We start from the raw sequence: 27,078 nt of genomic DNA on the forward strand, positions 1-27,078 counted from the left end.
ACATATTTGAAAAGAATATGTTTATGGCATTTACTATACTAAATGGGATATTTTGGGACCCATTGTTGGGTATTTGCTATGGATAAAATACACACGGCAATACACTTGACAGAGCAAATTGCTCTTAACCACATACCCAGCTAATTTATTTAACTCACCTTATCATATTGTGTGAACAGTAACTTCTAGTTAATATGTATGTGGCCTTTTCTTTTGCAGTGTGCAAAAGTTCCACCAAAACAGGTTCAAATCAAGTTTGGGGGGGGATGCTCCAAATCTTTTTTTTCCCCTTATTTTGATACTATAACTAGTGCTTTTGTGATTTCCACACTGTGATAAATGCACAAGAAATTAAAGCCTTTGCAAAGTGACATCCGTTGATACACAGTCTCTGTGCTTCCTATCTAGTTCTAGCCAGGCCTATTTCCTCAAGCAAAGATCTACCCCCCAACCTTGTAGTTTCCTTGTAGTAACCTTGTAGTTTCCACCCCTGCCTGGTATGGACACACTGGCCTCTTCATCCTAGTCCACGGCTGCCAGCAGGCACCTGGCAGCTGAAAAAATATGAGGCCCACTTAATGAGTTCTTTAAGAGAGTGGGAAGTGGCTGGTGATCATGCTTCAATGCCCATGGTTATGAGATAACCATGCAGCAGCGGGGCCTCCACAACAGGCTGCAACTCTGAGCCTGGACCAGGGCTGAAACTACAGGCGGAGTTTTGGATAATGACTCTTACCAGCTGCTCTGACGACTATAACCTTAGCAAAAATTGGTTGGTTTAGTTAGTTAATCTTATGAATTTAAACCTTTTCAAAACCAAGATCAGTCCAAATTACTTGCAAATTAAAAGCTGTAATCCTTGTTCATGTTGAATATAAAAAAAATGGTGAAAATTGGATGAAAATAAAATGGGCTGAAACATGTGCCAACTGAAACTGAATTTGAAACATTTATATTTGAATTTGAATTGCTAAATTTGAATATTACGTTGAAAAACTGAATTAGAATCCCAATTTGAATTTGTATTATTTCATTTGAATTATTGCATTGAAAAACTGAATCTGAATAGTATAGTTTGAAATTGAATTTTTTCGTTTGGAACTGAGATCTAATAAAATATCATCATCAATGAAAATTCAACTCTCTATATATCTTCCCATTCAGTTCTCACAATTCAAATTCAGTTCACAAAAATCATATTTCAAATTACTGTGACAGACATCAGGGCACTTGAAGGATGAAAGAAGAGCAATCGAGCGCAGATCAATAGACTAGATAGATTGAACGTTTCTCAAAGTCAAGGATCCTTCTTTGGTAGGACTGGTCCTTCCACGTCAGGTCCTTCAGGGGCTAGGCCAGGCTCCTCTGTTGCATGTGGAGAACACGTAAATGGAACAGGCTAGCATGTGCACGTCATTTGTGCACGCTGCATTTCAAAACATTGGATGAAATGGTTGAGGAACTGTGAACTATGTTGTTCATTTTTTTGTTGAGATGGAGAAGGTAAATCATCGTCAGTCTGCTTGCAGGAGAAGAATCTACTGTCGGCAACTTTGCCCGTAACGTGTGATGGTAGGTAACGTTACCGACACTAATAGGCTATGGTGTAAGCAATAGTTGTTATCTCTTATTTATCCCTTGTCAATAAATTAAAAACTTGTGAGAGTTCATGTTTGTAGTTGTCAGAACACTTACTGGTAAGGAGAATTGCATTAACTAATCTTAATTACATTAAGCTTACAGTAGCTAACAGTTTACATTAGCTTGTAATTTACTACATACATGTAACGTCGGTGACCACGCCGTCAGGAGTTGCTGCTCCTTCCTGAAACAATCTCCTGAATGACTATCATCTCCCCCTCCCCCACTTGCCGATCAGGCTAGGTTAAATCAGTGTCACACATTCAAGCCCCTCCAAGTGTCACATGCCATTACTGACCTTATTGACAGCTACTACATTTATTGAAAGACCTGTCGTAACATGTGCTAATTTGTTTATTTATCAAATTCTTCAGCAGCTCCTTTTACGTTTTCTTCCCCTTTGAAGTATAAATACAGTGCATTTTGAGCTGTCAACACTTCATTTTATGTAATCAACGGTAAACAGTGTTGTCTGACAGCCGCTGACAACGACCTTTGGATGTGTGGGGTACGGATGTCATGAGAACGGAGAATTTGGTACCAGTTCAATGCCAAAGTTCTGAAACTGTAAGGGAAGGCCTACTCATACACACCATACAGACTTAACATGACATACTATCTGTTTTGGAGTTCCAGGTGAACTCATGGAAGTCATTACCGTATGCTGTGTGGTGATGCCAGGCTTCAAAGTTGTGGCCAAAAAACAGTGACATAAAGTAAAATCCGATTGTGGAAAAAAAACACACTGGAAAAAAGAGTGACATGACACAATGCCTGTATCACTGGTATTGGTAGTGACTACTAAATCTCTGGCATCATGACAGCCCTAGTGTAGAGACATACAATTCTTTGAAAAATAAAATTAAATATGAATGAGAACAAGCCTTAAATATTATTCATAACTATGTTCTTATCCATTTGATTTTCATGCTTTTCTTGCAAATCTACAATATCGCTCCCTATCTCCTACAGTTGATGACGAAGTGGTGAAAAGATGGAGAAGTATCTTTGAGGCAAGGTAATGACTGCCCCTGATTTAGCTGCTTTGCAGCAACCATCCCATATGGGAAAGGAGGGCAGATAGAAGAGGCTACTGGCCCATTTCCAACACAAACACGGCATTGAATCCTTAGCACAGAGCTCTCTGCCAAAACACTAGTTCTCTGTGAAGGCAGAGAAAAGGGGGATAGAAAGGGAGGAGAGGACACTTGATTAGGAAACCTTAATGGGACTAGCCTGTCACGTTGCATGGGTGTCTGGGCCATGGTCCAACATTACTGACACTGCACTAAAGTTAACAAGGAGAAGGTGAGGATCATACAGCTGCTGCACTAAGAGACTTCCTAAAACTCAATTCCGCTCTTACTCTCTGTGTGAATAATACAATTAGACTTAAGTGCATGGCCTTTGCTACAGAGTAGATTTAGTTAAATAACAATATGTTCTTTAAACAATATTTACATTCATTAAACCACAGATATTGACACAGTGTGGACTGAAAAACAAAAAGGAATGGTACAATATGCAACTGGAATGTCACCCACTTTAAGTATAATAATGGAGCAACACACTTAAACAATTAAGCAACTATTTAAAGTGTGGGCATGTAGGCATGTATGGATAATTTGGCCACTTTGATTTTTCCTTTCCTGAGTCTAAATGAAGAATGCTGAGCTCCAGTGAACAGATGAAATGCATGAGGAGACCGCGCGGCCCAGTGCAGGTTCACTGGCAGCTGGGAATGATGAAGGCTATGGGGTGGCCCCACAGCGCTGAGCCCAGGTTTCAAAAAATCAAATAGTCAAGAGGTACACAGTTTTGTTTTTGTTTCAGACCGGTTCGGAAGAATTATATATATATATATATATATATATATATATATATATATACATACATACATATATATATATATATATACACACACACACATATATACATATACACACACACACAGATATATATAACAAATTTAACTCTAACTACTAGAAACCCATGAAAACAGATATTTTATTATTCAAAAGGTTTCCACTTTGAACATTAGCAAAAATACTTTGTACTACAACTATATTGAGTTACACTAATGCAGTTGATTGTTGTTGGCTGGAAAAGGCAGTTCACTCTTAAAGTAAACTGTGAGATACAAGATAAACAAATTAAAATTAAACGGGGTGAAAAGAGCGTAACTCAGACCCTGGTAATTGCTCATTTGTAACCCAAAGCCTGGCTCCCCTGGTGGGTGCAGTGGAGAGAGTGATGGGGTGTCCTAGCTGGGCCCCAGTGTGACTGGGTGCTCTGAGCCCGTACAGCCTCACGTGGATTCCATGTATGGTTTGCTTGATTTGAAAAGTGACCTTGAGTGAGATAGGGCTCCTCTTTCGGTCCTGCTCTTTTCCCCAAATCCCCTTTTCCCTCCCTCTGTCGACGGAATGAAAGCTTTGCCAAGCCACCTTCAACACAAGAGCTTCAAAAGAATTACAAGCTGCCCAAACCAGGGCTGTTTCGATGAATGAGACTAGTGTACTCACTCCTACTGTGTTGTTATGCCTTCATCTCTCTCTTTGTCATCCTGCTCTAGCACTTTGTTTAACATCTAGGAGCAGGTTAGCACATAGAACTGCACAGCAATGCATCTCTCTGATGGGAGACTGAACAGGGCACACTGAATAGTCACTTTTAGAGTTTCTTAATGCTTAACACTGTGAGGGAGTGGTTGCATCAGGCCAGAGATTCTCCTATCACTCTTCTCCAGACCACTGGCAAAACAAGAATTTGGGGAGGCACACTGCTCCCAGGGCAACAGCAAATTTGGGGGTAAGGATGAGTCAAGAATAAGAGCTCCACCCCAGCTCCATGTAAAAAATGGATGTGGGGCCATCAGAAAGCAAGGTGTTTCATGTGGATTCTCTGCTGGGATTTACCTCCACTCGAATGTTTATTATCATGTGACAAATACAAAATTCCTACAAAATTCCTGAAACTTCCTGAAACTACCTGAAAAAAGTCCTTTGGGTTCAATTGGATAGATCCTTACTGCAATCCAGTCAAGTCCTAACTATAGCCAATTAATGAATAAAAAGGGCTAAAAGACCAAAGGAAGTGGCCCGGTTGGCTAAGTGGCGATTTCCTGCAGCTCTTTCCCTCTCTCTCTCTCCACTTTCTCACCTAGCTGTCCTATCAAGGCAGAAAAAAGCCAAACATAAAAATAAAGAGACCAAAGGAAGCAGCTTGGAAGTGAGAAAGAGCTACAGACCAAAGACCATACAAATACACTGAGTCGAGTACTGAAGAGAACAGATAACTAATTCTTGAAACAACTATAGACGTTGGAAAATATGGCACCATGATGACAAAATAATCACAGGATGACAAAAATAATAATAGGAAAGAGGAATCATCCTCAACAGGCCTTAAAACCCCCTAGATTTACCCCCTTCACATCTTTCAACATGTACAAACTGCTATAAGTAGAAGGACCAATTTCAACTGCTTTGGAGCACTGTCTGGGTTTACATGAGGATTAAGGTTTGGCTGTCGAGTCAAAATCCAACGTGAAGCCTTCTATAACAAACTGAAGTAATTAACAGTTCACTTCTAAGGCTAACCTCTTACATTTAGTGTCCTACGGAGCTGCCTCTTCCCAGGAGTGAAGACCTTAACAAATGGCTTTAATAGGCAGACCTTCATAATGTAAACCCATAGTCTTGTGGGACAGCTCAAAGCTTTGACCACAGAGCAAATATGAGTAATTTGTATACACGTCTGCTGGGAGCCATAACAACCGCACTGGGAGGAATTACTTTATGTAATTACTTGAGAAAATATCTCGGTAAGACACATGCAAGGCTGTCATGCTATGAAAGAGAAAAACAGGAGACAGAAAGAAAAAGGGAAAGAGAGAGAGAGAGAGAGATTATGTGATCTCTCCCTATGGTGGTTAGGGCGCTCAGTGGAGAGGCTATGAGGCAATCACAAAGGCTCTTTAAATGCACGCAGCAAATTTACTCACATGGAAAATTAAGCAGAGACGGCATTCTGTCCCCCTAAAGACTTTAAGATATATGGCTGCTTTTGTAATTATCATGGGTCAGGTCCTAAATTGAGATATGTTCATTCCAGTGATTTCAGTGTAAATCTTCCTTTGTGTGTGTGATGATTCTTTCAACAGCATACTTGCATGTGAGTCTAGCTTTTCACTCTACATACTATGTTATCTGTGCGTGCGTGCGTGCGTGCAGTGGGTGATATATGAGTTGCAGTAGGATTGAGAGAGCCCTGTCGACAGCTGCTGGCTGCCATTCACACCTGAGAGGACCCATGTCCTGATGAGAATTAATGTACTCTGACATCCTTTGGGACTCTGGCATCCCCCAGAGGGCCTAATGAAGAAATACAACCTTGCCAAGAGAGAGGGGGCATATCAAAAGGCTCCCTCAGGCCCCAAGAGAGGGCATATAGAGAGGGCATGGATAGAGAGAGGAGATTTGGAACAAGGATATCTGGGAGTGAGAGCAGAAAGACTGAGATTATTTTTTGGCCTGCATACTTTCGTTATGTTTTTCCCCCCTCAGATACATTGTGAGCCTCAAAAATGGTCATCATTATGCTGATTTACCTACGCAAGCAGAACGTGTCACCTACATATGCTGGAGCATTTTCACCTGCTCATTAAAAACCTAATAATCAATCACATTTTTTTTTTTTTTTTTTAAACACTTGACAATGAACCAATTGCCTTCAGGTTACATATTTTGATCTCCCAGCAGGCCACTATAGAAAAGCATTCTAAAGGTCTGCAAGGTTAGAGGACCAACCTCTTTGGGTCATCTGTGCCCTTGAAAAGGTCACGTATGGCCGATATAAAAAGGACCTGTGTTTGGGATTGAAGTATTGGTCATTATACAAAATCTATTTGGGTCCCAAGTGATCTATCGTCCAAGTACCAATTAAAATGTTTCCCTTTAAATTCAGGGTGACATCTCTGAAGGGACAGATGGTAAAGCATAACGGTATATTCGTCCAGACAAGCCTGCCCAGCTCTCCGTAGACCACAAAGTCAGAGCAGGAGGTGAAAACAAGTATTCCAGTACTTCAACCTCAGTCCTTACTCCCCCTAAATCACTGATTTGCTCATCACTTTTCTTCCCCCCACATCTTTTGCTCAATCCAACTTCCTGATACAAAAAGCAGCACATTAGATTTCCAGTGCTACTCCACTCTTGGCAAACAGGTTCAAAAAGAAAAGAAAAAGGCAGACAGACAGACAGACAGACAGACAGACAGACAGACATAGTGGTGAGGGCAAACTAGATGGTGGGGGACAAAGATGTCTGCACACACAGTACAGTTGTTGACTATAAATAAGAACCATGGCTTTTGCTCCAGTACGGGGGTGCCTGGGGCCAGTACAGTTGACATGCTCCGAGAGGTTCAGTGGAAGACCAAGGCAGAGAACAGAGTACACTGGGACACCTGGCAGGAGGACCAGCAGCATCTGGATCCCTCCATGATGGTGACTAGCCATACACAAACCAGCAGGAAATACCGGTAAGAGCTGACCCAGACAGAATTCCAGGCATGTGACCATGTGACGTCAGTGCAACCAACATCCATAATTAGCCCATCCACAAGATCTACTCGCATGTCCTTCTGTCTATTCAAGCACCCTAAGATTGGCCTGTGATGAAGCCGGTTGGGGCCGTCTGAGTGACCAGAAGCCTGTCTTTTGGCTAATTTGAAATTCATTCCGACTGCTTTTTTAACAGCTGCTCAGTCGTCGCACAGCAACACTCGTTGCCAGGATATCCTTGTCTGAATTTGGCTCTGCCACTAATCCCTGAAAATTACAGTATAACTGCATTCATGGAAAGTCATGGTTGCCACTCAGACCATCCGGTTCACTCACAGTGAAAAAGCTTTGAAATTCAAGCATTTTCACTGAACCTATGAGAAAACATATTTCCGAGTTCAGATTTAATTCTCTGCTCCCTAGCTACAGGCGTCCTTTCATAAAATAAAGTTTGTTTTCAGCCAAGTCTTCAACTGACATTTTCTTCCTGATTCATTTTAAAACAAACTGTTGTCAATTACCCCCTTCAAAAATAATTTGCTGCATTTGAATGAAAAAAATTAAAACCTTTGAATTACTATTATCAAAAGCATGAAACAATATGTTCCTTACAAAACATGTATGTTTCTCTCTATCCTCTTTGCACATAAATTACCATTTGACAAAAGCTAAAGAGTGTGTTAACAGCCGATCAGTAACGTAGAAAGGAAAGGAGGTGCCTTCTTTTTAGGCCCAAAACTTTGGAGAGAAAATGCTCTTTCATCCCCTATTAAAATATCCCACACCACTTCTGTCAAAACAATCCCTTCAAAGTCTCCTGTCAAACATGTATGCAGATGAGAAACACTCTTACTCAGTCATCCTGTGGGCAAACATTACTTCCAGCTGAGCAAACATGCCCAGACAGAACAAGCTATACATGACAGAAGGTTCTAGTTTCTTACTCCATATTGACCAAACACTATAAAGTGTTAATACATATACTGTACTGTGTACCCTGTCCATGTTACAGCCCCCAGCCTTATACGAGTTATACTTTGTATATACTTATATTTGTATTAGGGTTGTGCAATTAATCTTTTTTTTATTCTTGATTATGATTTTGGCTCCTAAGGATAACAAAAAGAGTAATAGAGAAAAATAATTATTTAGCACATCACGCAGTTCATCCATCCATCTTTATCCGCTTATCTGGAATCGGGTCGCGGGGGCAAGGGAAGTTTGGGGTCTCCTGCTGGAGCTGCTGCCCCCACGACATTACGCAGTGTTTCCGCTATGTACGTTTGGTCTGCCGCTGAAGGAGCGATTGCCGTCATAAAACAGATTTTATTCTGATCCAAAGACTCTGTCAGAGAAAGGACACTAACATTAAATCCTGGAATGTAATTGGTATAACATTATGATACTCCCCCGTTCAGAATTGTGTTCAATAACCGTGATTTCAACAATGACTAAAATAATATTGATTATTTTTTGAGCATCCATAATTTGTATACTACAAATTAAAACATTTTACTCCAAAAAACAAAACATTACAAAAAACAACAGAGGCAAGTGGGAACCTGGTAGACTGGTGGAAATCGTTGTTGAAGTCATGTTCACATAGAACACTGGAGTTGTGTATGTTACATAAACATATCATACAAATACCTCGGGCTGTGGCTGGACAACAAACTGGACTGGACAACAAACAGCAGCCACCTGTACAGGAAGACACAGAGCCGGCTGTACTTCCTGAGGAGGCTGCGCTCCTTTAACATCTGCAGCAAACTGCTGTGGATGTTCTACCAGTCTGTGGTCACCAGTGTCTCTTCTACACTGTGGTGTGCTGGGGGGGAAAGCCATATCAAAGAAGGACACCCACAGGCTGGATAAACTGATCAGGCGGGCCGGCTCTGTGGTCGGCATGAAGCTGGACTCACTGGTGACGGTGGCAGAGAGGAGGACATTGGACAAAACTGCTGGCTATTACTGAAAATGCCAGCCACCCCTTGCACACCGTCATCAGCACCAGAGGAGCCGGTTCAGTGGAAGGCTGCTCCTTCCGAAGTACCGAACCAACAGACTCAAGGACTCCTTTGTCCCTCATGCCATCAAGACTCTACAACTCCTCACTAGGGGGGAGGAGGAAATAGGGCAGAGGACAAACATACCCTACTACATACAACATACATACATACATACACATACTACACACACACAGTACACATACATACACAGTACACATACATGCATACACAGTACACATACATACACACAGTACACATACATACATACATACATACATACACGCACACCTTGACTTAAATTCACACCTAGTCACTTTATCACTTCAATACTGGACTCAACACTGACACTTTTAAAAATAATTATGGTTTTTGTTTGTTTATTTGACAAATGTTCTTATTGTTGTTATTATCATTATTGTTATTTGTTGTCTTATACTGTCTTCTTTTTATTTTTTAATTTCTTTTTTCTTGCTAAAACTGCTGCTGGAATTTTCAATTTCCTTGCGGGAGTCATCCCAAAAGGATCAATAAAGAGAAGTCTAAGTCTAAACTGAACTGTCTTATTAACGTTGAGCTTCTTATCTTTTGTTTGTGTTTTTGCTTTTTATTTGTGTTTTGTTTCTGTCCATGGAATAGATAGGGGGAGCTAATTGGGCTTATATGATTAATGCAGTGGTCTCTGCTGGACTTGGAAGCTGGGGGAGTTAATAAAGGTCTCTCTCTCTCTCTCTCTCTCTCTCTCTCCTTTTATTCTCTCTCTCTCTCCCCTCTCTCTCTCTTCCTCTCTCTCTCTCTCCTCTCTTCTCTTCTCTCTCTCTCTCTCTCTCTCTCTCTCTCTCTCTCTCTCTCTCTCTCTCTCCTCTCTCTTCTCTCTCTCATCTCTCTCTATCTCTCTCTCTCTCTCTCTCTCTTTTCTCTCTCCAAAGAGGGACAACAAACCTTAATAAAGGGTTTTGGTCATACTTGTCTCAAGTGTGGGTTTATGTGTTAGTCAATGATCCTCTAGACACCAGTTTGCTGTGATCATTTTGCGGTGCAGGTCAGGTGAACTCTGACCTACATCCTCCATGATAAAAGTAAGAGCAGAACCTTGGCCTCTCTCAATATCAAACTCTCATATTTGGGCACAATGGCCATGTACAAAGTCCACTGTGACCAATATTGACTTAAGTATTTGAATCCTTATTTATTGAAATGCATGTTTTAATGAGAGAGAGAGAGAGCGCAAGTGCATGTGTGCGTGTGTCTGTGTGTGTGTCTGTTTTCTGTGTCTGTGTGTGTGTGTGTGTGTGTCTGTCGTGTCTGTGTTGTGTCTGTGTGTGTGTGTGTGTGTGTGTGTGGTGTGTGTGTGTGTGTGTGTGTGTGTGTGTGGTGTGTGTGTGGTTTTTAGGGCTGTTGGAAAAAATTCCGGTAGTCAAATAGAACTTGTATAGTAAAAAATATACTGAATGCTGAAACTACTATTTGAATGTGTATGTTTTAGAAATGTGTTGCATTTTGCAACATTAGTAAATTACACCCTTCTCGCCTTGTCCTACCTGCATGCGAAAACGAAATGCATCTGCAACATCAGTGGGAGTGAGAAACACAAGCATTGTGAAATCTCAGGGCACGGAGGTATCCGTCCGTCCGGTCGTCGTCGCGTCCGTCCGTCCGTCCGTCCGTCCGTCCGATCCCGAGGCGTTCCCAGGCCTTGTTGGAGATATTCCTTGAGGCCTCCTCCCAGCTGGACGTGCCTGGAACACCTCCCTAGGGAGGTGCCCAGCAGGCATCCTTACCAGATTGTCAAACCACCTCAACTGGCTTCTTTCAACAGGAAGGAGCAGCGGCTCTACTGTGAGCTCCCCACGGATGACTAATCTCCTCACCCTATCTTCTAGGGAGACGCCAGGCACCCTCCTGGGGAAACCCATTTCGGCTGCTTGTACCCTAGATCTCGTTTTTCCAATCATGACCCAGCCTTTGTGACCATAGGTGCGGGTAGTAATGAAAGGTGACCTGTAGATCGAGAGCTTTGCCTTCTGGCTCAGCTCTCTTTTTGTCGGTGCGATAAATTGAATGTAATACCGCACCTGCTGTGCCAATTCTCCGACCAATCTCCCACTCCATTGTCCCATCACTCGCAAACAAGACCCCAAGGTATTTAAACTCCTGCACTTGGGGTAATGACTCATTACCTACCTGAAGAAGGCACTCCATTGGTTTCCTGCTGTGAACCATGGCCTCAGATTTAGAGGTGCTGATCCTCATCCCAGCCGCTTCACACTCGGCTGCAAACCGATCCAGTGAGTGCTGAAGGTCACAGGCCGATGATGTTATCAGAACCACATCACATGCAAAAAGCAGTAATGAGATCCCTAGCCCACCAAACTGCAACCCCTCCCCACCCCGACTAAGCCTCGATATCCGGTCCATAAATACTACAAACAGGATTGGTGACAAAGTGCAGCCCTGGCGGAGGCCAACCCTCACCTGGAACATGTCTGACTTACTACCGAGAACCCGAACGTAGCTCTCACTTTGGTCTTACAGAGATTGGATGGCCCTGAGAAGGGACCCCCTTACCCCATTCTCCCGCAGCACCTCCTACAGTTTCTCCTGGGGGACCCGGTCATACGCCTTCTCCAGATCCACAGAACACAGGTAGACTGGTTGGGCATACTCCCAGGCTCCCTCCAGCATCCTTGCGAGAGTAAAGATCTGATCCGTTGTTCCAAGACCAGGACGGAATCCGCATTGGTCCTCTTCAACCCGAGGTCCGATTATCTGTCAAACCCTCCTTTTTAGCACCTTGGAGTAGACTTAACCAGGAAGGCTGAGAAGTGTCATACCCCTGTAATGGCACACACCCTCTGGTCCCCCTTTTGTGGTGGTTTAATGACATGGATTCATTAATTCTTATAACATGGATTGTGTCTGATGACATTGAGTCTTACACGCATTCAAGTTTTTCTAAAAACATATCAAAAGATGGAGCAAATCTGCCCTTTCGCGAGTTGGGGAGGGCAATGTTACACGACACATAACAACATACACGGTAGGGAAGGCAAAGACATTTCTCCGTTCTCAGTAGACGTAGACACATTAACTTTACAGCTCCAGTGTTTGCCATTGCACATTAGCCTAGCAGCTAGCGGAGTGTCCTTCTGTTTATAGCTTTACCCCGATAAAAAACAGCCCGGTTGAGTTTCAGCCTGCATGCACGTTTTGTAGCCTAAAACGGAGCGGCTTATATTGGTAGGGAGAGCAACAAGTTAGCGGACTGTCAAGTCGCCCTCTCTGCTCTCTGCCTGCTCAGCTGCTAGACGGGCTGCACCATATGTTGTAGGCTAAGGTTTAAGCCAATGTTTTTTTGGGGGTAATGCCGTTCACTTTACCAGCGGTATTGACAACAGATAAAGCCACATTGTCTTGAGAAGCTCTAACTTGTTGTTCACTTTTAACTCACTTTACATCAACTTAGCTATCACTTTTTCCTCTTTCTTTTCATTACAGCGGCAATCATACGCTACTCTCCGCTACCGTTCACTCTCCTTGCGCGACCCCACAAGCACTGACATCACTCATTTAAGGCACCCTGCCATTCTTGCTCTAACTTATGCTACTCTCGTAAAGGGGTTGCAGTATACCGTGCTACCGCAGAAATTTCTTGTTTTTCAACCGCGGTAGAAAAAAATCCATACCATCCCAGCCCTAGAGTTAACCCCTGCGCTCGGTTAAACACAAAGACCCAAGAAGAGGAGAAATAGACAACAAAACGCAGTATAGCCTCTCACACTGATCTGAAATGGAAACACTGCACTGCAACATGTCTCTTTCAGTTTAGTTAAAGGTGTAGGATTCTGTTGTTGTACAGTATTGAAAAAAAAAAAAAAAGAATACTTGAATCCCAAAATTGTCGAATACCAACCCAAAGAACCAATATTCAATAGTCGAATATTCAGGTCCAGTTCTAATTAACAAGATAAAATAGTTTTGAGATGTAATTATTGACCTACGGCTAATTCAGAAAGTTATTTGACTTATCATTAAAGGACCCTTTTAATCATTGACCGTAGTGACATTAATCAACAACCTGGGCAAAAACAATCTATTCAGCAATCACTAAAAAACAATTATTTTTGAAAGATGTTTTACTGTGACCTCTGAAAAAAAATAAAGAAAGTGGACAGATTCTATGAACATGAGCTAACCAACAAAGTGGCACTGTAAATCGTTTGGACACTTCTGACACTCCTCGTTATGTTGTGTACAGGAAAAGCAGCTAATTCAGCAATCTACAGTACCGGTCCAAACAAGCTTGGCCCGTTATATTTTCCTTCTAAGGGACTTTATACAGCCCGCTGCAATGGGAAGGAAGGCAAGAGACTGAAGCATGTCCCAACTCAACACTGCAGGAGGATTTTTGGTAGATAGCATGCAAGGAATGAACATACCGAGTTTCTAACATTAGAAAATTGAGCAAAGTGTAAGTAATTAGTTGTCATATTAATTTATTAATTAGTATCACTTGAAGTGAAAACAGTAAAAGAGAAAAACTGAGTTAAACTATGAAGATGTTTTGGGACTCTGAACAAGAATCTGTGGAGTGGTGCTTGCAATTGTGAGAGTGGGTCTAGGAGAGTTATTGCTTTAGCTAGCCTGTAGTTTATGTGCACTCTGGGTAAAATGCAGAGCACTTTGAGAACATTTATCATAAAACACAGGGAAGGGGCCGGGATGTAAAATGGCTGCGCTGCTTAGCCTCAGTATCTGCAATCTGATATAAACTCTCCAGATAAATAATGCATGACTCCACTGTTGAAGAAAAAAATAATGTCAGAGTGCCTCTTATTTCTTGCTCTGACAATTATAATGCTTTGTAAGGTTTTTGCTTTCCTCTTTTTTCATCCGGGAAAAAACTCTTTGTACTAAGAGCCAGACAATGCTGTTTTGCTTGTCCCAACGTCACTATACCTCAGTAAGAACCTTATCATGATATAAAACTGCCCAGACATTTTTTATACACATTGGCGGATTATGTTTGAGGGAATTTAAGGCAAGGGACAGATGAGATGAACAGACTAACAGTGATCACATAACACTGAGATGGGGGCTAGATAAACATGTCAAAGTTTATTTAATAATTCATGAACAAGTACTGTTATGCTACCTTGTAGAGAAATCATTGACTACTCATCCCTCCTAATTTTCCCCTATGATAAATTGTACCTATGAGAATACATGTATCCGTTACAAGGGAAGAAAGGATGATGGATCAATCAGGAAACCCCTACATACAGATGCAATTAAAGCTGCAATTAATTGTCATTTTCAATCTGCCAATTTTCTTCAATTGACTGATTAACTGATTAAGTATTCAAATAATGACCAAAAGTTCAAGATTTAAAAAATATTCAATATACAATGACATAACATTATTTATTTTAGCACATTCAACTTGAATGAATAAACACAATTTCTTCAGCACTAGACTCTTACTATCTATTTATTTACCCTTTTCCCTGTCTGTTTTTACAAAGATAAAAAAAAAACTGCATCTACTCTCTCTAAAAAGGCATGCACATTGGCATGATTTAGCAGGTGAAAAATGGAGTTTCCCAAGCTGAACCAGCCCAGAAGGCTCATTCAGATGGGTTGATGAATGCAGAACTGAGCCTCAACAGGCATGTATATTTTTATTACGTCTGTCATCGTACCTTTGCAATGTCTCTGTAGCAAACACACATACACATAACACACCATACCAGGAGCAGGAAGTAGTCTTGAATCACAGTGAAAGATGTGTAGAGATGCCTTCACAACTGTTGGTCGTTATACTGCTCATAAAGATGCTTTTTAGAAAATGTTCTATTACATGCCTTGCATCTCAAAATGTTGCATGGGAGCAAACGAGTTGAATCAATGAATATAGCCCATTTGATTTCTATTTCCTCAAAGACAACATTAAGGTATGAGATAGTAGGAAGCTTTTTATACCGACAGGTAGTATAAGTGGTATAAAAAGACAAGAAATTACAATGCTCTAGGGTGGGGGTCAGGGTGAGACTAAAAGTTTTCTTTGTGCCCAGCTACTGATTGAATACCCTAACAAGGCTATGAAATAGGGATGAAAAAATTCCTCAAGTATCTCAAATAATTTGATTACTAACAACCATCTATGCAAAATACTTTGCCTGAAGGCTTCATTTAATCAATGTAACCAACGTCGTACCGGTCACTGTGTTTACGCACGGATGATTATTACTACCGCAACGGGCTGATGGTGCTGTGGACACATGCCATGAAAATTGACTGTGCGGATTACAAACAAAGGAAAATAGTGAGGGGCAGGGCATGAAATTAACACCCGGATGAATTTAGAAATTTCCGGGTATCACTGTCAATCTACCTGCCACGTTGGCTGGTAGCTAGGGCTGCACGATTATGGCCAAAATGATAATCACGATTATTTTGATCAAAATTTTGATTGCGATTATTCTCACGATTATTTGTTGATTTTAACCAAAACAAATATTAACGTCACACAGGCGTTTATAACTGCGAGAGGGAGTGTGATGGACGCTACTCACCGAGAGACTGCTGACTCATTATGAACGGGTCCAGCAAGGGTCGAACGGCGGATACACACGACGTGTGTATGAAACGTCTGTATCGTCACTGCGCTGCATTTTTATGAACTATGATATTCTGGCCATGGGTCACATCTCTGGCCCAGGTCCAGGCCCTTGTCCTGGTCCAGGTCCAGCAGCTCCGTCTCACGCTGTTACTCTACCAACTGAAGTTAGTTGCATTCAGTAACTTCTTCTGTGTTCTTCGCCGTGGCGGCCGCGATAGCAGTTACCCGCGGAAACACTGGTACAAATACTGGTTTGCCCCTCATACTTAACAATATGCAGCTGTGTTAACAATTAAAACTGTAGACAAATGTCAGAAGTGTGGACCGGCGGCCGCTGTGTAGCGCGGAGTGTAAGAGGAGAGATCCCACACAGGCAAGGCTTTTCAGACGAAATGGGTCATGTAACGCAAAATTAAACCATATCTATATAAACAACATTGCAGCAAATGTGAGGAAATTAGCACCGGTGCGTCCTAGAGGAGCTAACAGCTAACAGACGCTACTCGCACCGACTAGCACTGCTCACTGCTGTTGTCTGAAAAACAACACAGACGGGACAAATGTTGCGTTTACTGGTAAACTGGTAAACCTTGAGACCGACGTATAACCGACTGCTGTCTGTTGAGTTTTCCTCCCGTTACTCTGTCCTCTGGGACTGTCTACATCTAGAAACTAAGCTGCACGGGGTGCAGGGAACTACTCTGACTGGCTCATGATCAGGCGGGTTGACGGAGCGGTAGATCGGCTTTGCAAAAAACCCTGAGCGTTCTATGAAATGACGTTATTAATCACTCGATCACGCAAATTTGATAGTGGGAAGTCAAAATCGTGATCGCGATTAAAATTCGATTAATTGTGCAGCCCTACTGGTAGCCAATGAGAATGGAGTGATTCAGACGCATAACTATCGGTAAGCAGGGCACGCAGTTGCTTACTGGCCTGGACCAATCAGGGGCCTGCATCGCTGGAAAACACTGATTGACAGCCAGGGCCCCCCAACTCATTTTCATTACTCGTGACAATCTAAGCAGTCCCACGTACAGCCACTGACCAAGCGGGAGAGAGAACGGGTCAAATTCATTTCCATGTTTCTGATATGAAGATGAGACGTGTGTGATTCGAACATCTCACCAAGAGAATGTAAAGCAAAAGATGTCCTGCCAACTTGTAAACATTTTAACATCAATGCACTCAACATTTTTTCACTATAAAGTTGCTGAAAGTTGCAGTCCGTGAAATCACAGAAAAGGATTTGAGAGTGTGAATGGGGAGGGGAGGGGAGGGGAGGGAGGGGAGGTTGCCTTTTTAAGAAAATGATTCATGGGCTCAAGGCTGTGCAACTCATGAGTCAACAATGTACTGTGGGTGTCTTTGGGGGTGTGTTCAGCAAAGGTGTGTATCAATAGGTAATAAATCTCTGAGCATTCCCAGGATGAGGACAGCCTCACAGGTGTCTCACTCTTAACACAGCAGCTTCAGCACTACACATAGGTCATGAGAATACTGGGACTCAGTGTCGACCACCAATCAGTTTGAAACACGCCGATTGTATGTTGTAAATGTGGTCACACCAACGTTAAAAAAAGAAAAGAAAAAAAGATCTTTACATAACTCAAGAACTATTAGAATTTGCAAACTCTTGATAAAGGCCATGAGATAGAAATACAATTATCTCTATTGTTAGTGTTGCATCTGAAGAGCATCTCTAGGTTTCCATTATAGAAGAGTCTCTTTTCAACTCTTTCCAAAAATTATAAAATACAACATTATTTGAACTGGAAGGTTTTAAAGTGGGTACCAACAAGGATGGTATGAAAGGTTATAGTTGAATGATCTCTTTTGAAGCTTTTGTTTGTTTCTGAAGTGTACAAGGAGCTTACTATGAACTGAAAAGTTATGACAATGAAGAGAGGAAAGAGAGCAATAAGAACTACCAATGGTACTGACTCAACATTCGGACATACACTTGCTTTCACCTTGTCTCATGTCGAGCATCACCACAGAACTAAATCAAATAAAGAGCAGCCAAGCTGAGACCCACTCTTTTCCACTGAAAGGAGCAAGGAGAGACACTACAGCCTGGGTAATGGTGATAAAATGGTCTTTAATGGGACTGGTGTGAGACAGATTTAATGTAGTGTCTTAATGCTGAGGTCTCTCACCTCTCCCTAAGGCTCCAGGGAAGGCTACCATTATGTGATCAAAAGCCCCTGCCACCTGATGAGCTAGCTGGAGACCCTGTATAATCAAGGTCAGCATGGGCCTCTTAATAGCACAGTTTGATTTAGGGCAGCGACTGATGACCATTTATATTGTTTAGCCTATAAAGTATCAAAAATAAAAACACCTGTCCATTCGACGTTACAAGACTCCAAAGTGATTTTTTTCAAAAGAAACATTTTGTTTTGCCAAAATTTAACCAAAATAAAGACATGCATTTACCATGTTAAAAGAACAGACAAAAACATTTGTATTTGAGAGGCTTTAATCAGCAGATTATTTTGTGTTACTTCATTTGGACGTTTGACCTTCACTGTGCAGAAATCTAGTTTGGAAGCCAATCCTGATCCAATACGCAACTAAAACAAGTGTGGTGTGGAAAGTCTCCAGTACACCTACACTGAAATGGACTTTGGGAGACATAATGTGTTCAGCAGTTAAACTTTTGAGATAATATACGTACATCTGCATATTAATAGATGAATATAATTTCAATAAGAGAAACATGTCTGGAGGGGTTCCTTTATAAAAAGGTCAAAAACTAATATTCTGTCAATCATTTAATCAACTAATTGTTTAAGCCTAGTTAGATATAATTGGCACTACCCAGTCATTTAAACTATAAAGCCAGCCTGTTCGGTTTTACTCCTAAAAATGACCAGTATTAGCTCCAAGCAGAACACTTCCGAGCACAATCGCTTATTGCGGCAACCTGAGATCAGATGTCACACTATCTGGTGAACTATAGAAAATGCACCTGCAAAGTACTTAAACACTTTCTTCCATATCACCCACAATAACATACAGAGGGGAGTTCAGCAAGCCATTTCTTCCGGGTCAAATGGTTACAAATTTGAATTTCTCCAGGTGTGATGTCTCTAAACTTATCTTCCTGTTGTGTCATCTCTGTTTCATTCAGCCAAAGGAGGTTGTGGTCTCCAGTTCATCTGGAGTTCAAATGGACTATCAGGGATTGTTCACCCTGCCGGTGTCTGTGAGGTGTCTTGTAAGGAGGGGCCAGGGAGGAATCCTTTCAATTAGAGAGATTTATGAGATATCATATTGAGCTTATTACGCATGGGCTAAGACTGGGCGTTTTCCTCTCTGTATTGAGGGTCATTTACGTGTTGATTACATGAAGAAGATTAGGAAGCTTCATAAATATTCCTTGCTGTATCAAATCTCATCTTGACTGTCATCAATTTACAATAACTTGCACTCCATTAGTCGTAATGAACTTCCTCTACCCAATAGTTTCATCCCAGGTTTTTTGTTGGACATTTAAATCTCTGTGCTCCTTTTAGATTTGCAAATAATGCATATTTTTGCAGTTTCACAGACTACCTGCCTTCTCCAAGGATAGTCTAATGAAATAGCTGCAAAGTATGTTTTTAAATATTAAACAATTATGTCGGCCAGATTATGCAATTCAGCAAACACATTTTACTGTAATGTTCCAACTTTGGAAAAAAGACATACTATCTTGAGCACAGTTAGAAAAGGTATAAACACATGCTATTTTCCCTTAAAGTGCTAACTGGAAATGGGGAAAGGTTTAATGACAACTGTGTAGTTTCAAAAGTCAGCAGAAAGGCATTATTAACATAGCGGGTACCACCCCCATGATGGTTCCAATGAAACTCAGCACAGGCCTCTGTTGGCCTAAACCTTGACAGTATTGGAGTATGTCTTTTGGTGACTACATGTTTATCTACTGTATGTGTCAGTACTGAATGATATTAGATGATTGTACAATATAATCCTACATTACCTGCACATTTGGTGTACGATATTGATTTATAAAAAGTGCTTTTTATTGTCTAATTTGTGCAAGGTTTCAATAAGATAATGGCAATTTACATAGTACATTTGATGTATTATACATTTTTGACATAGTTCTTCCTCTCCATTGTTGAAAGGCTCCACTGCAAAACAAGAACAGGCCTTTATGACAAGCTTGTTTATGAGTATGATCGTTATGGAGTGGACTGGGGGATTAATGTTTTAAAAAATGTACGTATTTTATCAAGGCAAGGGGGTTTGCGTGTGTCTGGGCAAGGGCACATAATAGGCGACAATACCGGGATCCCTGGAGCAATGTGGAAGTCCCTCAGTCCATGCTGATGAGAAACACCAAGGGTTGACTATCTGCTATATTTAATAGAACTTGTTAAGTAGGCATGCAATATCATTAGAGATAAAATTAATCCTAGTGGACAGCTTTCATAGAGGTTGTCGTTTAGAGATATGGAATCTATGCTCTTGTTCTTTAACAATAGAAACATTGGTTCATTTCCTGTCTACACGGATGAGTTGCCCAATTTTACGCCAGCCTTTGAAGGTAATTTTACATTGCCTGGGCCTCTCTGATTTCAACTTTGTATGCATTATTTACAGAGAAAAGGGGGGGCAGGGCAGAGAAGGACTATTGAAATATTCCCTGCCCCAGGTAATTATCCAGAAGTCTTAGTCCAGCCCCGCTGATGAAATGTGCTCATGTTTATGCACATGAAGGGGATTACACATTCAAACAGTCGGACCACTATTTCACTTCCTCACTGTGTAATTATAAACGGATTAGACTGCATTCAAAATGCAAAGACACCTCTTATTTTGAAGCATATCCTGTTCCACATAATATTGTCCATATGAATGCATGAGTTTGTCTTATCTCTGGTTATTTCATTTGGCAACATTTTTTATTTTTTTAAAAAAAAGGGATTTTGGAGTGTAGAAAGAGAAAAAAACCCAAATGGTGAGACAATAATTTCTATTTCAAATCCATGGAGCTTCACAGTGTTGAAGTCATAATGGGCTGCAGGCAATGAGGAAAGACATGGTGAATTAATTAGCCTGGCAAATAGAGAGGCGCCCTGTATTGACCCCTCAGTGGTGTTCTCCCTCCGCCTCTCTGCCAGCCACGAAAATCAGCAGTGTCACTAATTAGGAAATACCATTTCAGAGGCTGTCCTCTGTAACTTGCGTAAGAAAAACTGCTGAATTAAAAGCGAAAATGGCGTACACTCAGTAAGTGACAAAATATGAGCGGTCTTCCCGCTTATGAAAAAACAAACATTTAACCGTTTGTAGATTGAAGTCATCTTTTTCTGTTACTTTTGTGGTCTGTGTTTAAGTAGACTGTGACTATACAGAACACATTTTTGTCATGAAAGAATAGAGAGAGCCACACACACACACACACACACCACACACACACCACACACACACACACACACACACACACGCGGGTGATAATAACAGCTTGTAATCCATTTGATGCTTACACATCCATATAGAGATCAAAAGGTGACACTATAGCTGGAGCAATCTCTGACTGAAAATAGATTGATACATTTACTGACAAATGCAGTGTGCCTATATGTTGTGTGTTCTTTATATTTATATAATATTTTAAAAATATTGATATATTTATAAAATACTTAGGGTTATATTTGGAACGGTTTGTAAAATATTTTCAGTTACTAAAAACTTATGGAAATGCAATTAATTTGCCTCTACCATAGTACAGACATGCCTTTGATAACCTGCTTTGGGAGCGGAATAATCTCATACATTTTTACAATACAATTTATTTTTTTCTGTTTTCTCTTAATAATGTTACATATATCACTCTGTTAACAAGCAAATTAGTGTATTATAGGTTTGTTTGATTAATTAATTAAGCATCTTTACCACACCTTGAAGCCTGTTTCCCCTCCACTCATTAACTAAATACATACATGGTGAGTTGGATAACACTCAACAGAAGTTTTTCTGAACTTTCCATGCAAATTCAATACTACCCAAAGTGTAGTTGCTGTTGTGGATCAACCCAACTATCAGTTCTATGGTGTTGATTTTTTTTTTCCCCTTAATCAGGAAGACCTCCCCCTGCACAATGCTGTAATGCTTGCAGACGGGCAATATTACAGCTAAGGGAGCCCTCTGGCACATCAGAGAGGTGGAAGTTGAGAGAGCAGGCCCTAGTCATTCCTACAATAAGGAAGAGTCACACCAGAGACAGAAACAATAACTGCACTTCCTCTACAATGGTGCCCCCATGCACCTAAATGCAGAAAAATGACAGGAGGTGACGTTCCCCGCTGCATTACTTTTGAGTTACGGAGGTTATTTGCAATTCAAAGAGTCTAAGGAGTGCTGACCACAACACTAATGCCTCCACGGGCCCACTGAGCCAAATAAGACCTGGGGCAATTTGCAGCCCCTTTTGCTAGGAAACACTTTATGGCCAAGTCATGTAAAATAAAAATATGATAAATACCAAAACTAATGAGGCTAAATTTTGTTTTCTGAACTAAAAATAGAGGCGGGTGTTAGGAGTTAACTTCATGTCAAGGCTACCTTTTCTTGGAACAACTTTGATAGAGTTGGCCTTGACAATGTTGCAAACTAGCTAAATTCTCCACTTGTAAATTAATGCTTTGCATATCTGCTTAACTGGTCAAATCACCAGTAGAGTGTTACTTATAAAAGTTGTACACAATGTTTAGATTTGCATTTGTTTGAAGCAAGTAAAATTCAAAATGTGAACTCGTGATGAAGCATTTCTGTGTTAGAATAAAAATCTGATATTTGAAAAGTATTTCAATTAGGACTGCCACAACCTGAAACCTTCTTACCTGAACTATTAATCATAATGTGTGACTTCTGTGCTGCCATATGGAGGAGCAGCATGTGAAGAGCACCAAACTTGCTGATCCTCTGTAACTGGGCCCAATTAATCCTGCCGGCTGCATCATCCACATCAGGTCTGTAGTGTGCTGTGCTCCAGCCTGAGAGAAATATGAGTGCTGTATTTCTCCCAGCAGCCTGTTCAGTCAGAAACAGGAGAACTCAAAGCACCTGTGATTAATGATGAACAGTTAAACTACTATACATGATTTAGGATGACTTGGGAAAAGGAGGGGCATTTAGCACCATAGTTATATGGTAATATTTGTGAAAGTTGAAACTGACATAAATTAGTTAACCTTCATTGATAGGGATGAGTAAAAAAGGTAAATATAATTTTAAACCAAAAAAAAAATACAATTGCATTAAAGGCGATTCATATTCAAGGCAAATGTCCAACCAGTGTGCCTGATAGCATGTGAACATGTTGAGTATCATTCTCATGCAAGATAAATTTGGCTTGTGGCTACATTTAACAACTTTTGCATAATTAGGATGGTTTATAACTTGTGCAGTAGTCAGGAATAGAATCATTAAAGCACTTAGATAATTCTATCTAATTCAGCCTATGAAAGGAGGATCCTTAAGGAAAGGAAAGACAATATACTGTACATTGGTGTGTGTAAACAACGAGACTAAGAGTCTACAGCCATGCTAGCCACACTGTGAGAGTGTGCCTTTTTTGAGCTAAATACTCATGTCAACATGCTAACATGATCACAAGACCAACATGCTGACGTTAAGCATGGTCGGGTATTGTTTGGTTTTTTTCCGAAAGACAATCTGGTGGTGGTCAACAAATTAGTTGTCATCAACGGGCATGGTAGATAATCTGGGTGCAAACTCACATGCTCAGCCCAAACAACATGTTCTGTCCAAAGTTGTTTCACACTTACGCACAGGGGCTGCATTCCCATGGCAAAACAAAGTCTGGAACAGCATAATGACAAGTGGATAATCCCCTGACATTTGCCCCACTGCTTGATATTTCTGTGCCCATAAGAAAGGTTTATTCAAATGACATTGTCCAAAACACGGAATCACTTTTAATGAAGACTCATACTTGTATTACCATTGAGTACCTGTCAATTCAGTAAATTAAGCTAAAAGAATTTAACAACATTTCATATTATACATTTTTTACAAAAAATGTCACACAAAGCAGCTCGTAAAATGTGTTTTAAACCAGGACATCAATGCCAGTAGATCTGCAAATTCTTAAACTGCATTATTTAAATAGAAAGGTTGTTGTTCTTGTCTCTCATAAAGGAGAAGATATGCTAATCCTTAACCGCATTGTATTTGTAGCTACTGTACAAATCATGCAGATATTATTGGTAAGCACTTTCCAGGTAAAAGCAAAGGAACCCAAATTGGACTGGACTTAAATCAGATGCCAATGTCTGTATAATTAGTTCCTGGTGTATTTGAATTATAACCATAAAAAAGTGCGTTTAATAAATCTGATGTGACTACCTGTACAACCAATTAATTGAAAGATTGACTGACCTCTGCAATGTGAGAAGGCAAAAGCCACTTTCTCATGCAATAGAATCAATCAGTACTTCAAGGAAAATCTATGGCTACTAATCGGTTACTGCTTGCTCAAGGTGAACAGCACTATTTTTGTGAATCAAGATGCGAGCACATGCTGTAGGAGACAACACCAGCGAGTTTAGTAGAGATTTGGTAGAGACACAGCATGCTCAATCACAGACAAAGATGACAAAGATTGGAATAAAAATAAATGTACACCAATCCATTTCTAATTTTGTCTTTTTCTTAGATAGATAGATAGATGTTTATTGATCCCAAGAAAAATGGGAAATTCCTGTGTAACAGCAGCAAAAATCAGTCACAAAGCACAAATATAAGTGTAAATGAAATACTTGGAAAAATATACATACATACAATATACATGAAATAATAATACGAATAAAGTAAAAAGAACAAATATTTGAATATGTACAGGATGGGGGAACAAAAATGTGCAACTGCTTAAATAATATGCTAAAATGTAAATTTAAATAAACCAAATGTCCAGGTTGCATTAGTGCAGTAGTGTGGTGTCCAAAAGTCTCATCTACCAGCCAGAGATGACGTGTTAAAAAGTGTTATTGTTTGTGGAATGAATGATTTCCTGTAGCGGTCCGTGCGGCATCGAAGCTGTCGGAGCCTCTTAGAGAAGCTGCTCCTCTGTTGGACCAGTGTGGGGTGGAGAGGATGGTCAGGGTTATCCATGATAGATAACAGTTTGTTCAGCGACCTCCTCTCCACCACAGCTTCAAATGTGTCCAGTTTGCAGCCGATCACGGAGCCAGCCTTCCTGATCAGTTTGTTCAGTCTGTTTTTATCGCTGGCTCCGATGCTGCTGCCCCAGCAGATGACGGAGGAGAACAGAGCGCTGGCCACAACAGACTGGTAGAAGATCTCCAACATCCTGCTGCACACGTTAAAGGATCTCAGCTTCCTCAGGAAATAGAGTCTGCTCATCCCCTTCTTGTAAACACCTTATACCTTATTATTGGTGTAAAATATTACCATTTGAGTTACAGCCAAGCTTCTTGTTTCATAGCGTTGAGTCAATGCAGTCTAAAGGAAACTACAGTTGTGTCCAAAATAATAGCAGTCCAACATCACTAACCTCATGAATCATATTTTTTGGTAGAAGTGATATTTCTACATGGCAAATAATTATCTAGTAAGTGTTTTAGAGTCACAGAAAACCAACAGACCCAACAGTCATGACATGCATGCTGCACATTCTGTGTAATTGAATCTGTAATTGAAAGGGGCATGTTCAAAATAATAGCAGTGTTAGGGTGGTCGTACACTCTTTATCTGTAGTTTGCCCAGTATGTTTCGGAAAGGCGATTCCACCAGTGAAACAGGCAACATTTCCTCCTTAATGTATCCTGCCAGAAGCTTAATTATCTCTGCTTTGTTTACCTGCTTTTGAAAATCAAATCTTGGCTGCTCTGCTGGTATGGCAACATGCTCCTCATCCGCTTCTCAGGGTCCAGGGGACTTAAGCAACTAGCTTGAATGGGATTTTGTGTTAGAGGTGGTGGAGAGCTGCTTGTGGCCTGGGCACAATTTACACTTTACAATCAAGTTTTTGTCCTTTCGTACAATTATTATCATTGTTTGCTGAGATATATGTAGAATCTATTTTGCTGCTTTATGACAGAGGACAGTTACTGTATTTACAGTGCCAGATCCCGTCAAGCTGACTATGGCAGTTATTCTTACTGGTTTTATTTACAGTGATTGACAATGTTGTATTCAGTTATTCCCAGCTATGTTTATACATACACAATGATGCCAACACTGCCAACATTGCAGGTATTGTCATGTTTCAAGGGCGCAAACATTGTGATGGTGAGCCACAAACATTTGCACCAAACAGAAACCAAATGTGCTTTACACCTAATGAAATGATTTGAGCTGCGGTGGCATATCAAAGGCTTAAGTCTACAGCATATTCAGAGCTTTGCGATGGCATTCTCAAACTGTTTATGACTTGATATTTGTGACGTTACCAACAACAATCTTTTAAATTATTTGTATTCTTTTTATTTTATTATTATGAAAACTTGAATCAAAATGCCTATTTTGGTGTACTTTGTTTCAAGGTGTGTGCATGTGTGTGAATGTGTGGTGGGAGAGTGAATGCATATATATTTTCCAAGCACATGAAGAAATAAATAGAGAAAATGCACAGAACAGAAATAATAAAATGTGTTTGAGGGTGGAAAAGGCTACTTGAAAGTGCATGCCAGCTTAAATCCAGCTAGTGAACCACATAACTGTAGATAATCATCACAACATTCGGCAACTCAGCATCTCATTAAAATCCAGCAAATATTTTGTTTTAAGTCACTTTGATTGTGTTTGACTTGAGCAATTACCGAGCCTGTTGGACCAGAGTCTATCTGTGTTTGCCTATAACTCAAACCAACACAGCACATGCTCAATGCAGCATCTGGCTTTCACATTACATTTGAGGCAGAGTTTTGAGGAGCCTCTGAAATGTGTTGGAATTAAATTAAAACATACGCTCTGCCTGGGCAAACTGGACATTTTCCAAGAGTGCATTTCACACACCATAAACACTACAAAAATCTTTATACATATAACCTAAAAGGGCACTGCTGAGTCTTTTAGATTCGTAGGACAGCATGAATTTAAAAATCTCCCAAAAATAACAAGCTGCTTTGCATTTGAAAGAAAGGAGGAGGCACTAAATTCCACAGAATTTATAGTTTTTGAAATCAAAAGTTTTCTTGATACTGACTTCAGAATATCTTGAGAGAGAGAGAGGCAACAGT

At 40.6% G+C, this 27,078-nt stretch overlaps 1 long non-coding RNA gene across 1 annotated transcript; it reads right to left on the minus strand.

Moving 5' to 3' along the window:
- Positions 1-1,521: 1,521 nt before the first annotated feature.
- Positions 1,522-23,116, minus strand: LOC116673573 (uncharacterized). Its single transcript, XR_004327862.1, has 3 exons — positions 23,106-23,116; positions 5,265-5,268; positions 1,522-1,716 (listed from the first exon to the last, which is right to left on the minus strand). It is a non-coding gene; the product is annotated as an uncharacterized LOC116673573 (long non-coding RNA).
- Positions 23,117-27,078: the final 3,962 nt, after the last annotated feature.

The sequence above is a fragment of the Etheostoma spectabile genome, chromosome 1 (assembly GCF_008692095.1).
Source record: "Etheostoma spectabile isolate EspeVRDwgs_2016 chromosome 1, UIUC_Espe_1.0, whole genome shotgun sequence".
In the NCBI taxonomy this organism is placed as follows: Eukaryota; Metazoa; Chordata; class Actinopteri; order Perciformes; family Percidae; genus Etheostoma; species Etheostoma spectabile.